This window comes from Pleurodeles waltl, chromosome 11 (assembly GCF_031143425.1).
Source record: "Pleurodeles waltl isolate 20211129_DDA chromosome 11, aPleWal1.hap1.20221129, whole genome shotgun sequence".
In the NCBI taxonomy this organism is placed as follows: domain Eukaryota; kingdom Metazoa; phylum Chordata; class Amphibia; order Caudata; family Salamandridae; genus Pleurodeles; species Pleurodeles waltl.
The window spans coordinates 259,735,831-259,749,968 of NC_090450.1; positions in this window are offsets into that span (position 1 = coordinate 259,735,831).

Below are 14,138 nucleotides of genomic sequence, written 5' to 3' on the forward strand. Positions count from 1 at the left end.
TGCAGCACACCTCCATAGCCAGGAAGATGGAGCTATGGCGCAGAATCGTGGACAGGGTCAACGCTGTGGGACAGCATCCAAGAAATCGGGAGGACATCAGGAAGAGGTGGAACGACCTACGGGGGAAGGTGCGGTCTGTGGTCTCCAGGCACAACATCGCGATTCAGCGGACTGCCGGCAGACCCCCACCTCCTCCCCACAACTAACAACATGGGAGGAGCAAGTCTTGACCATCATGCATCCAGAGGGCCTCGGAGGAGTCGGTGGAGGAATGGACACTGATAAGTCAAATCTTAACTATCATATCCCCCACCGTACCTGCATGCTATCACACACCCCCACCCTCACCCCCTCCCCTATAACTCCAACTCCTCACTAATGTACTAATAACACAAACCACACATCCCAACACCAAGCCCTGCATGCAACAACTAAGCATGGTCACCCCTCACTAAAGCATGCTCACTGCACATACCCATAACAACCCCCCAACCATCATCATACAAACCCCCACACAGGAATGCTTGCACTGGGGTACACGCACACCCACCCATTGCACACCATGACACACACACATGCAATAATCATGCCCTTATACCCCTGCAGTACCACAACGAAACGTCACAACACAGGAGGGTCCAGACATCTCCACTCCACCCACAGAAGAGGCCCACAGTGACGACAGCAGCTCTGGCCAACTGGATCCAGATGACCAGCCCGGACCATCCTGGGCCTCGGGACAGTCGGTTCCCCTCGCACAGGCACAGCCCAACATTGACCTTCCACCCACCCAGCGGGCCCATACCTCTGTCCCCAGGACACGTCAATCAGCGGTGTGTCCACCACTACAGGGAACCCAGGGTAACCCACCACCCCAACAACAACAGGGACCTGGGGGCAGTGGTAGTGGGCACACGGTCCAGGGGACAGAGGCCCAGGAACACAGGGGAACTGGGAGGGCTGCTGTGCGACAGGGGACGGACAGGCCAAGGGAACCCACCCTCCACGAGGCCCTTTCCTCCATCATGGGAGCATATGACCATTCCCAGGAGACGATGGCTACAGTCCTGGCCAAGTTTCAGGAGACCCAGCGCCTGCAGGAGGAACAGTATCTGGGGTTCAGGGAGGAGCTCAGAACCATCAGCTCCTCCCTGGGCACCATCGTAGGGGTGCTGAAGGACATAAAAAAGACCATGAGGGACACCGTGGCACTCCAAGGGGCCCCTGACACTAGCATGGACGATGAACTGCCCACCACCTCCGCCGGCGCTAGTGGACAGGATGCCCCGCCACAGGACCACCACACCAGCACTCCACCCCCTGCAGACAGACAACCACCCCACAAGCGGTCCCTGAGATCCAGGAACAGGACAGAGCAAGATGGCAAGTCTCCTGCCAGGAAATGAGACCACCCTGATTGTCCTCCCTCTGTCCCACTTTGTTACCCTGTCCAGATTGGAACCGCCCCAGCTCCACTTCCTATGCCCATATGGGCAGTGCACCTGTGTGACTAATAGACTGGACTCTGCCATGGACATTCCTACACCATCACCCATCACCATTTTGCCACCCCCTCCAATAATTAGCACTTCAATAAACACCCTTGAACCACAAAACAATCTGGAGTCAGTCTGTGATTTTGAAAATTTGTATTAGCAATGACAGTGTCAAAATGCGTTTTCAATTGTAATGCCAACATACCTATGTCACACATCACAAGTCCATGAAGGATGCAAGCAGATGACACACGTTGGTAACCACACCTGTGAGACCGTAATGGAAAGGTACAACTCAGTTACCAAATACTGCTACTAATTGACAGACAGGATAGAGGTAGAAGTGAGAAAGTGAATGTAATAGTTAAAAAAATTGTTCTCACCTGTGTGTCACTGGAAATATTGCTGTATGACTGACTCCCTGTTGTCTATGTCTTCTTCCTCAGCTTCCTCCTCATCCCTGTCCACAGGCTCCACAGCTGCTACAACACCGTCATCTGGACCATCCTCCTGCAGAAAAGGCACCTGGCGTCGCAAAGCAAGATTGTGAAGCATCGAGCAGGCGATGATGATCTGGCACACCTTCCTTGGTGAGTAGAATAGTGAACCACCTGTCATATGGAGGCACCTGAACCTGGCCTTCAGGAGGTCGAAGGTGCGTTCGATCACCCTCCTAGTCCGCCCATGGGCCTCATTGTAGCGTTCTTCTGCCCTGGTCCTGGGATTCCTCACTGGGGTCAATAGCCATGACAGGTTGGGGTAACCAGAGTCCCCTAATAGCCACACACGGTGCCTCTGGAGTTGACCCATCATATAAGGGATGCTGCTATTCCGCAGGATGTAGGCGTCATGCACTGAGCCAGGGAACATAGCATTTACCTGGGAAATGTACTGGTCTGCCAAACATACCATCTGTACATTCATGGAATGATAACTCTTCCGGTTCCTGTACACCTGTTCACTCCTGTGGGGGGGGACCAGAGCTACATGAGTGCCATCAATAGCACCTATGATGTTGGGGATATGTCCAAGGGCATAGAAGTCACCTTTCACTGTAGCCAAATCCTCCACCTGAGGGAAAACGATGTAGCTCCTTAAGTGTTTCAGCAGGGCAGACAAAACTCTGGACAACACGTTGGAAAATATAGGCTGGGACATCCCAGATGCCATGGCCACAGTTGTTTGAAATGATCCACTTGCAAGGAAATGGAGCACTGATAGCACCTGCACTTCAGGGAGTATTCCTGTGGGATGGTGGATTGGTGAGATCAGGTTTGCCTCCAACTGGGTACACAGTTCCTGGATTGTGGCACGGTCAAACCTGTAGGTGATGATCAAATTTCGCTCCTCCATTGTTAACAGGTCCACCAGCGGTCGGTAAACCGGAGGATTCCGCCATCTCCTCAAATGTCCCAGCTGACGGTGCCTAAGAAGGACAACAGCGACCACAGAGTCAAAAAATTCCCAGGTATGTACCCACAGCTACACAGAACACGACACCAAATACAAAACTCTTCCTGTATGTGTGTTGAGTGTAAGCCTAGGTATGTGTGACGCAGTAGTAAATGAAGCCATGTGGGCCCCTGAAATGGCAGCTGCCTGACCTCTAAACTGGGACAATGGGATGTGAGGTATCTGCGCTGGCGTTGTACACCGTCGCGGTAGGCGGTCGTCGACCGCGGCGCAATGCTGCATTGGTTAACATTGGACCCTATGGGTCCCAGGAGCCAATGATGAAGTGCGCCGGCGGTGATGATACGCACCGCCGCGGACGTCACCGCCGCGGACGTCACTGACATTTTCTATCTGTTCAATCACTCAATACCTGATCTTCGACAGGAGAGGACCTACACTGCAAGTGCTGCTGTGACCTCGGTCTGGAAGAGACAATGGCTGCTGCGTCTGGGGAAAGGGCCACTGCCTTCACTGCTCAGGAGTTGGAGAAGCTAGTAGACGGGGTCCTCCCCAGTACACGCTACTCTACGGTCCTCCAGACCAACAGGTAAGTACACAGGGAGCACGTTGTATGGGCTATGCCTGGATGGAGAGGGCTGGTTGTAAGATGGAAGGGGGCAGGGTTCTGCGAGCATGTAGGACTGTGAATGCATGTGCCACATGGCAAGGGTAGGGATGTGGGCCACTCACTTCGACAGTGCAGTTGGTAATGACTTCTCTTCTTCCCCTGTACATGTCATGTAGTGTAACAGCTGACTCGTGCTTCCAGCAGAAGGGTGTGCTTGGGTCAGTAGCTGTTTCGCACATTGCAGGCAGCTGACTTGTATTACCTTATACATGGGAAACCCCAGAGAGATCTCCCCACGAATACATACAGATTGTGTGTGTTTCCATCTTGGGAGGACCCAGGGACATCTGTGGGGAAATTAAGGATTGTTTGGGCGGACTCCGGGAGAGGCTTGGAGTCACCTTCTAAAGAGTATAATCATTACCCTTCCACCCTGAATAGAAGTGCAGGTGCTCCTGTGCCCCGTGATCTTTCAATGGGGACCCTCACCACAAGTGCTGTACAGCATTTAGGATTGCATGGAGAACGGCAACATCTACACTACCTGCCTCAGCACACTATTGCCAGAGAGTTGCCCCAAGGTGTAGTGAGTGTGCAAAGATCCTTGGGCCCTACATTTCGGTGATATATGCAATCCGCCCCGGGAAACCCCTGATGAAAGTTTATCAGCTAATAAGAGAGCAGGATTACTGCACACTAAGGTCAGGTGGGGAACCTCTCATGATTCATACAGTTTACTAGGCTTCATACTTGTATAATGTGTTCAGGTATCATGCTTCATACATGCTGATGACACTTTGTGATTTATGGGTTGTGCTATAATGTATCATGCCCTGATGTTAAACATTGACAATGTTATTCTTGCCTCACCAGGATAATGGGTACTACTTCAGTGATATGCTATGCACAGTATTTATGATTATGTGATTTTGGTCTTATGATATATACAATACAAAAAGCATATTTTTTTATATTCCTGTGTGGAGGCTCTTTTGGGGCATATTTATCGTGTTACTGTTGTGAGTGTGTTGTCCGAATGCTTTACACATGACCTCTAGGGATAAACCTGACTGCTCCATGCCAAGCAACCGGGGGTAAGCATCTTTAGTGTGTAACTTACTTGTCCTGGCTAGAATAGTGGGTTCTGCCTGGCTGAGGTGCATGCCCTACCCAACCAGAAACCTCATTTTTAACACTGGTGATCAGCGGTGAGATTAGGACTTGCATTTGCATGATACCACAGTGATTCATTGTTGCACCACAAACTCTGCACTTAGACCACTAAGGGGGTCATTACAACCCTGGCGGATGGTGTTAAAGCGGCGGTAAGACCGCCAACAGGCTGGCGGTCTTATTTTTGAAATTATGACCATGGCGGTTACCGCCATGGTCATCCGCCGCTTCTCCGTTCCGCCCGCTGGGCTGGAGACCTGGGTCTCCAGCCCGGCGGCCGTGACAATTACGCCGGTGGCATTTTGACCCGGCTTACCGCCGTGGATTTCCAGCGGTAGGAACTGCCATGAAATCCATGGCAGTAAGCACTATCAGTGCCAGGGAATTCCTTCCCTGGATTTGATAGGGGTCTCCCCCACCCCCCACCACCACCCCGAGCAACCTCCACTTCCCCGCCGCCTGCAAGTATGGCTGTTGGTGGCTCTCCGTCGGAAAAACGACGGAGGGCAGCCAACAGTCATAATACGCCGAGCGGCAAACCGCCACTACTGGTGGTCTTCTGCACGGCGGTCCCTCAGCGGTCATGTTAAAAGACCGCCAAGGTTGTAATGACCACCTAAGTGTTGTTGATTTTTTCCTGTTCTCTCATTGGTCATTTTTATTTTTTACCCGTACTTCATATTCTTGCACTTGGGACTATTGTTGTTTTACACTTGTGGTTTGTTGCACTCATCTAGGCAGAATGGAATTACACCTCATCTTCATATCATCTTGCAGAATGAAGGAGCTCTGGAGGCTCTGCAAGGAGAGGGGACTACCTGTGAGGAGAAGTTCAGATAGCTCGGACCTTAGGTTTGCCCTCCATGCATTTAAGCGCCAGTGCAGAGAGGCACCATGGGGGTGGTTGTTTTGAGGAAGACCCTGAGAAGAACCTTGAGATTAGTTAGGACTCTGAGTGGGGGGGTTCTGAGTCTACACCCCTAAGGGTATATTGACCCCGAAGAGTTTGAAGCAGAGGAAGAGGGTGACTGGGCACGGATGACAGTAGAGAGGGAGGACCACATAGATAGGGAGTCACTTACTTGGTCTAGTGTCAGAAACAGTGTCACCTCCCATACACTGTCCCCTGAGGAACTCAAGGATAGACAGGCTGAGAGGGACCTGAGGTTGCTGCTGGCACAGTTGGCTGTAGAGGAGAGAAGGCTAGAGGCTGAAAAAGTCTTAGCGCAGGAGAGGATGGTGCAGGCTGAAATTACCTTCTCCAGGGAAAAGCTTTCTTTGGAGGGAAGGAAACCGACTCTTGAGCACAGTTTTAGAGTTCTGGACTCAACAGCACTGCAGATGAAGTCCAGTGGTGGCAGCGTAATGAATCTAATATGGAGGATGTTTGCTAAACACTAGATGGATAGGTGAAGGGTAGCATATCAAACAATTGTGAAGGGCCGTACAATCTGATTATCAGGGAGTGCATGTTGTGTTGTTGTTTTCCAGGGCTACGCCAACAGTTGTTGGAGTGTAAGTTCTCTGACCCCTAAGAATTTGCAAAGGAGGCAGATCTCAGGGTGAGTATCAGAGGGTCTGGTGAGGCACTTTGAAGTGACCCTAAAGGGAGGGTCTCATGTTAACCACAACCAAAGGCAAGGGAGGTTCAGAGTATCCCAAGCAGGTCCCCTTGTAGTGGGGTGGGTGCCGGCTCCCATGTCCCTTCTCAGAGGAGGAGGAGAGGTGGGGGTGGGAGACATCCCAGGGTGCCCGATGCCTAACTCCAGAGCCTGGGGAGTACCCCAAAGGGGCCTCAAGAAGGGATAGTGTGATGTAGGTGCTCCGTGACACCCATTTAAGGCCTCAGGGGATGTGGTACCAAGGTCCACTATTGGCTCAGGGAGGATGGCCGTGCACCCCATACCTTTAATTGTAAAAAAAAGGCACTGGGGTTGGGGTCCCCAGGGCCTATAGTGGCCTAGAGAGGGGGCTGTGGGCCCACTCCTTCCTATTAATTAAAAAAGGTCTGGGGCATGAGGGGGCCTGGAGCCCACAGCGGCTTGGGAAGGAAGATCTTCTTTAGATGCATGTATTGGCCCAAAGAGATGGGGTTCCCTGGGCCACTACTGCCTCAGGAGCCACACGCCTGCTCATATAAAAATGAGACACAGTGGATGGAGTGCCCAGGGCCCATAGTGATTCTGGGAGGGGGTTGTGTACCTCCCTTCCATTATTTAAAAAAAGCCCCAGTGATGAGGGTGCCTGGAGCCTGCAGTGGCTTGGGGAGGGGGCCACTTGCCCATCTCCCCTCTAAATAAATCTTTAGACCCTGGGGCGTAGGGTCTCTGGGACCACAAAGGCCCCAGAAAGGGGTCAAATGTCCCCTTCCCCTTTAAAATAAAGGGCCTGTAGGTGGGGTCTTAGGGCCTCTGGACAGTCAGGCAGTGAGGCCGCACACATGCCCTCCCCTTAAAAAAGAAACCCCGTGGGAATGAGTTCCCAGGATTCATAAAGGTTTGCGGAATGAGGCCGCATGCCCCCTCTACTTTTTGACACATCGTCCCCGAGGAATGGGTCGGCCTGAGTATGACCAAGACCTGCAAGACCAACTGCATGCTGCACATGCCAGAAGACTGGGTGTGATGTTGGGTTGGCAATTCACAATGTGGTTGTGCACATCAGTAGGTTGGCTTCACATGTGGTAATAAAATATTACTTTACTTTTTAAAAAGCCTATCATTTCACTGAAAAAATAATGTTTAAAGTGACGTTACAAGTAGGACAAACTGTCAGTGACAGCATAACGTTTTAAACTAAAAAAAATAACAGATGGAATACACCAGTTATAGTTATCTTGAGTAACAAAACTTGTGCCCTAAGGTAACTATAAAGTGCCCCCTAGCCATGCACATATAATTACCCCACATATTATATCACTCATGACATGTTCTAGAGCACCATTGGTACATCACTGCAAAATTTGAAGTAACATCACTGATGACAAGTCAGTGCATGGTTGGGGTGCAAGTTGAATTTGCCTTAGGGAATGGGTTATTGTTACTAGAGTAATGATAACTGGTGAATTTCAGTGTTCTTCTAGTTTAAATTGTTACTCTGAGAATTAAATTCTCACCTAACTATAATGTCATTTTAACCCCTTTTTCCAGTGAATATAAAAATACATATATATTGTGTTTGCAGTTATATATTCCTATTTATATATATTTTTGCATCACATCTGTATACATTTTAAAAATAATATACATATCTACACATACTCAAATATTTATATATTACACATTGAAAGATGATTCTTATTTTCTTAATACCTTTGCTGTGGTTTGACAAATCTGCACAAAACTTTAAAATAAATTCATCCAATTTGGATTTGGCATGGCAAGTTTGATTCAGATCTATCACAGGTGATGAAAATAATAACAGTCAAAAAAGTTAATTTTCCCATTTCAATTCTTATAGAATACTTTACTCTACTCTACAGGAAATCAGCTGAATTGAGTTACACCAAACCTGTCTTGAGAGTACAACTGTAATCAAGGAAATGCCTTTGCTTGGTTTGGTGTAAATCCGTGTTCGAAAAATGTTTATTAAAACATGTGTTGGTTGGTTTCAAAGAGTTAAAAAGTTAACAATATGTGGCTGGTTACCATGAACGGTCTCCAAATCCAGTTCCATTTTTTATTTGCAGGCCTAAATGTAAAAAGTTAGCAAATGTGATTACATGAGGGATCTTTTTGTTCTGTCATCCATTTCAGTTCTGCAGTCACAAAGCCAGATCTGAGAATTTAGAGGTCTGATTGCCTTAATGCAAATGAGAAAAATAGGTTTTGGCCACTATTACAAGAAATGAGACTCGGTCTGCAAAAAAAAAAAAAAAACAAGAGTTGGCATAGACATAGGATGACCACAAGGCATTGAGGCAAATTCTGGACAGGACTGTAAAAAATTCAGGACAAAGGGTCAGAATTCAGGAAACAAATTCAGGACAAAGGGTCAAAATTCAGGACAAAAATTCAAGAACAAATGTCAGTTTTACAGACACATGCAAGAGAGGCAATGCTTCACTACGTTGTCAGTGCATTTATTTACTCTTTTTTAACATGGCACTATTTATTCACTGTGCTCTTTTTGTGATTGCCTCCTGGTATGCTACGTTCAGGTGTCACATTACTTCTTTATTCAGTAGTAAATTAATGCCCTTCAGTACTGCGGCAAGGTCATCATACCTACCCAAATCTACCCAATCTTTCTTGAAGAGAAAGTGACAGCAACATTTGATTAGGTTTCTGAACATTTTAAAACCCCTGGAAAACAGTTTGGGAAACATTAAGGTAATTAAAATTATGATAGCTTAAACAAATTGAACAAAAACATCCGGCTTACCCCAACCGCCCATGGACTTTCAACCTAAAAAAAAAGGTAAAGAGGCAGGGTAGATGGTGTGGGCGACAGTCTCAAACCTAATGCCAGGATGTGAGGTACCCACAACTTGTCTGTAGTCTCACAGCACTGAAGTGCATGTCTGGGAGTCTACATTTATCTCAGAAATGGGAGCCCGGAATACCAATCAAAGATAATAAAAGAGGAGGATGAAATCAAGATGAAATGGGAGATCCACAGCAAGTGATTCAAAGGGTTGTTGCTAAGAACTGGATAAATAAGGAAGAGAAGAACAAGGTGAGACAATTCCTAAAATCAGACAAGATGGGTCCACCAAGACTATCGGAAAGTATTGGGTACCTGGGGAGTTGTCTCTGCACACAGGAGAGAAACAGAAGAGGCACTGTCAAGTGGTTGAACAAGCAACACCCATCCACCTTGGCAAACTCTTCTGGTGCAATGGTCCGCTGTTCGTGCTTGTTAAGGGTGAGCAGGGTCCAGATCCCTTGCAGGGTTGTGCAAGGCAATTGCCCGCTTTGCCCATGTCTTTAACTGGTTTTGAAATTGAGAAAAAGCCAAAGTAGTGATCTAGGTTATCCCTAAGTGTCAAGTACACATAGACTCTTCCCTTGCCAAAATGTTATTTATAGTATCCTTCTGAGTGCTCCCTTTCTGTAAACAGGCCTGTAAATCTTGATCTTATCACATTTGCTGTGCATTCAAAGAACAAAGTCAAATGTCAGGCTCTGTCTTCAGTGGGAACTTTGGGGGTCATTCCGACCTCGGCGGGCGGCTACTGCCGCCCGCCAGGCGGAAACCGCCATGCGGCCGCCAATGCGGCCGCACTCACGCGGCCCCCATTCTGACATTCCTGCTGGGCCCAGCGGGAATGAGGCCGCAACACAGGAGCCGGCTCCTAATGGAGCCGGCGGTGTTGCGGCCGTGCGACGGGTGCAGTTGCACCCATCGCGCTTTTCACTGTCTGTTATGCAGACAGTGAAAAGCTGGCCGGGGCCCTGTTAGGGGGCCCCTGCACTGCCCATGCCAGTGGCATGGGCAGTGCAGGGGCCCCCAGGGGCCCCAGGACACCCCTTACCGCCAGCCTCTTCCTGGCGGTGCAAACCGTCAGAAACAGGCTGGCGGTAAGGGGGTCATAATCCCCAGGGCAGCGCTGCTTGCAGCGCTGCCCTGGCGGATTATCACCGCCGGGGCATAAATGGCGGGAAACTGCCGGCCCTGGCGGTGCGACCGCGGCAGTACCGCCGCCGTCAGAATAGGGAAGAAAGCACCGCCAGCCTGTTGGCGGTGCTTTCGTCATTTTTGCCCTGGCGGTCTCAGACCGCCAGGGTCAGAATGACCCCCTTAGTGTTTACTTTTCTTTCTCTGACTTCAAAATGAGTGGATTTATGCAACAATTTTGCTGGATACTGGGGTTAGGAAAGAGTTTTTTTCTATCACATGACAACATTTAAATAAACTTCAGAATATATCAGCATTAGGAGTACAAATGAAGCACATTTTTGTTTAATCTGAACTTTGCTGGAAACAAATACCTTTATATGACTAAAACAAATCATTGCATTAGGTGATGCATTTCCACACATCATAATCTGTGCAAAGTATAGTTTGATTTGAAAAACTGTACGTCTGTGCAAATGTAATGGTAATTTCAATCAAAAATGTGTTGTCTGTAAGGGCAGTGTGTTTCCACACCATGCATATTCCACTCCACTTTGCTCTGCACCATTCCACGCGACTGCACCCTACTCTGTATCACTCCACTTTACACCACTCCATGCCACTGCACTGCACTTGTCTCCATTCTGAACCACTTCACTCTACCCTGCACCTCTCCACTCTAAGCCACTTCACTCTGTTGTAAAACAATCTACTTTATTCCACTGCACTCTGTGCCACTGCACTCTATTCCACTGCACTCTACCCTGCACCTCTCCACTCTATGCAACTGCACTTTGCTCTGAAACAATCTATTCTACGCCACTGCACTCTATGCCACTCTGACCACTGCACTCTAGTCCAATGACCTCTACACCACTGCACACTGACACTCTACCCTGCAACACTGAACTTGCCGCCACTATACTCTGCACCACTCTACTCTGTACTACTACATTCTGCACCAGTACACTCTATTCCACTGCACTCTCTGCCACTCTGCTCTGCCCCATGCCACTCTATGCCACTGCACTCTAGACCAGTGCACTCTAAACAACTGCACTGTATGCCACTGCCCCTTACTCTGCACCACTGTTCTCTATGCCACTGTTCTCTATACCACTCTACACCACTGCACTGACACTTTACTCTGCAACACTGCACTCTACACCACTCTACTCTGCACTACTGCATTCTATGCCACTACACTCTATGCCACTGCACTGTGCATCACCGCACTCTATGCCACTGATCTCTAGGCACTATACTCTACTCTGCACTGCACCACCCTACAATACTCCACTCTGCACCACTCTTTGCCACTGCACTCTATGCCACATGAGTCTACTCTGCACTCAATGACATTGCACCACTCTGCATTACTGCACTCTCTACCACTCTATTGTATGCCACTCTACTCCATTGCACTCTATACTTCTCAACCCCATGCCATTCACTCTAAACAGCTGCAGTGTATGCCACTGCCCTCTAATCTGCACCCCTGTACTCTATGCCACTGCTGTCTGTGCCACTCTACTCCACTGTACATCACTGCACTGACACTCTACTCTGCAACATGGCACTCTCCACCACTGTACTGTACACCAATCTACTCTGTACTACTGCATTCTATGCCACTGCACTCTATGCCACTCTACTCTGCATCCCTCCACTCTATGCGACTGTACGCTACAGCACTATACTCTACTTTGCACTGCACCACTCTACACTACGCCACTGCACTCTCTGCCATGCGAGTCTACTCTGCACTCTATGCCACTGCACCACTCTACACTACTGCACTCTCTGCCACTCTATTGTATGCCACTCTATTCTACTGCACTCTATGCCACTCTACTCTGTCCCATGCCACTCCATGCCACTGCACTCTAAACCACTGCACTCTACGCCAATGCACTCTAAACAACTGCACTGTACCCCACTGCACTGTACTCTGCACCACTGGGCTCTACGCCACTTCTCCTCTGCCACTCTACTCCACTCCACACCACTATGCCACTAACTTTTAGCCATGGTGAACAGCAGCCACTCTGGTGTACAACAAGGCTAATGGCTAAAACACATTAGCAAAGCCAATAACTCTTGCGTAGAGGAGACCTATTGGCTTTGCCAATGTTTGTTAGTACTTTGAGGTACTGATGTCCATGAAAGAACTGTGAATGTGTAAGTCCTTATTTTAAACATGCATTAGACACCTTGTCAGGGGTAGTAAGCGCTATATAAATACAATTACATCATAATATAGGCTGGTACAAAATGTGCAAATACATTTTGGTTAAATAAAAGAAAGTGCTTCTAAACTACAGCTTTGAATAATAAACATTTTATACCTAGTACTAATATTTTTTATAACACTCTTTAAAACCACACACTCCACAGCTGACCTTGGAACACCATTTCAGTACCTCTCTAAAAGAAAATAACTTTGCCATCAGAAAGCTTCAAGTGACTCCTTTGGTTAAAGTCAATGCAGGTTTTCAAGCCCCTTTTCATTTGCAGAGTTACCAGTTACCCACATTTGCATTTCTTTAGGGAGTGAGACACCCTGGCAAGAAGGTCTGTTTCTCATCTGTCTGCCCCTCCCTCCGTCAGTGCACAGGAGACTCCCTGCTGTTCAATCCAGCTGGGAAAACTAATCTGCCGGTAATTTCGCCATACCATCCGCTGTCCTTTTGGTGAAAGGCTAAAATTATGGACAAATGCTGTCCGTTAAGACTTTCATCACGGACAACAGACGGCAGGGCGAAATTATGGGCAGTCTGTGAAATTTACGGACGGGTGGTCACCCTGCATAGACAATAGGTTTCGCCTATGCAAGACCTATTTGTGTTGTCAGTGCCTTTTAAAGATGTTACACAGCAACAAGAGCTGCTATGTAACATAGTTTAAAGTACATATCAAAGCGCTATAGTGCGGCCAGCATTTGCCCCGCTGTTTTAATTTACTTTAAGCCATGTTATACAGTAGCTTGTGCTCCCGTGCAACATGTTTAAACGAGTGAACCACGATAAAGTGTTTCTGGGAGCAGCAGGCGGAGGGATGGTGGGTGAAAACAAGGAGGGTGGGTTAAAATATGTTTGGTGGACAGGAGGGCCAGAGGGTGCATTGTGGGTGGTGTACAGTAGGGGGGGGCAGTAGAGTGTAAAAGGCAGCAATACGACAGTGGTGGGCAGGGAACCTTTCAGAAACAGAAGGGTTGAAGAAGAAGAAAGTCGGGAAAAACATAGACAGCTGGCTTTGGCGGATAGACAACGGACACATGCATTCATAGAGAGTGCATTTGTTAAAGTGAAAAAAGTACCTTGGGGATGAGTGCTGTCAGTGGAAAAAGTACTTGGTCCAAGTGCCAACGCATGATCGAAGATTCCAAGTCCAGGAAGAGAAAGCCGAGACCTGGAGGAGTGCTGACCAATTGGGAGCAAGGAAAGAGGACCCATGTGGGAGCCAGTAAATGGTGAGTAAAGAGCTGTTGACCAACAGGATGCATGTAAATGAGACCCACCTTGGAGACAGCCAATAGTAAGTACAGTGACGCTGGAGCCAGTCAATGATAAGTAGATTTAAGTATTGGGCAGGCTCTGAGCCCCTTCTAAGATTTTTTTTAATACAATAGATTTTGCCAGAGCGCAAGCACTGTGCAGGCGAAACCTAAAGAAGGATCCCTAACTGGGTAGGGGAGCATCTCTTGATTACCTGGCTGATGAGGAGAGGGGCCCAAAGGGACCCACCATGGATCAAAGTGTATAAAAAATAGATTTTGCTCTGGGATTTCGGACCTCGAGTCAGGTTTCGGAGTCCCTCCGTGAAGCTCGGATATTTCAGAACCCTGCATGGGCACGGCCGCAATTCCCAGTGTATGGGCTTTTGGA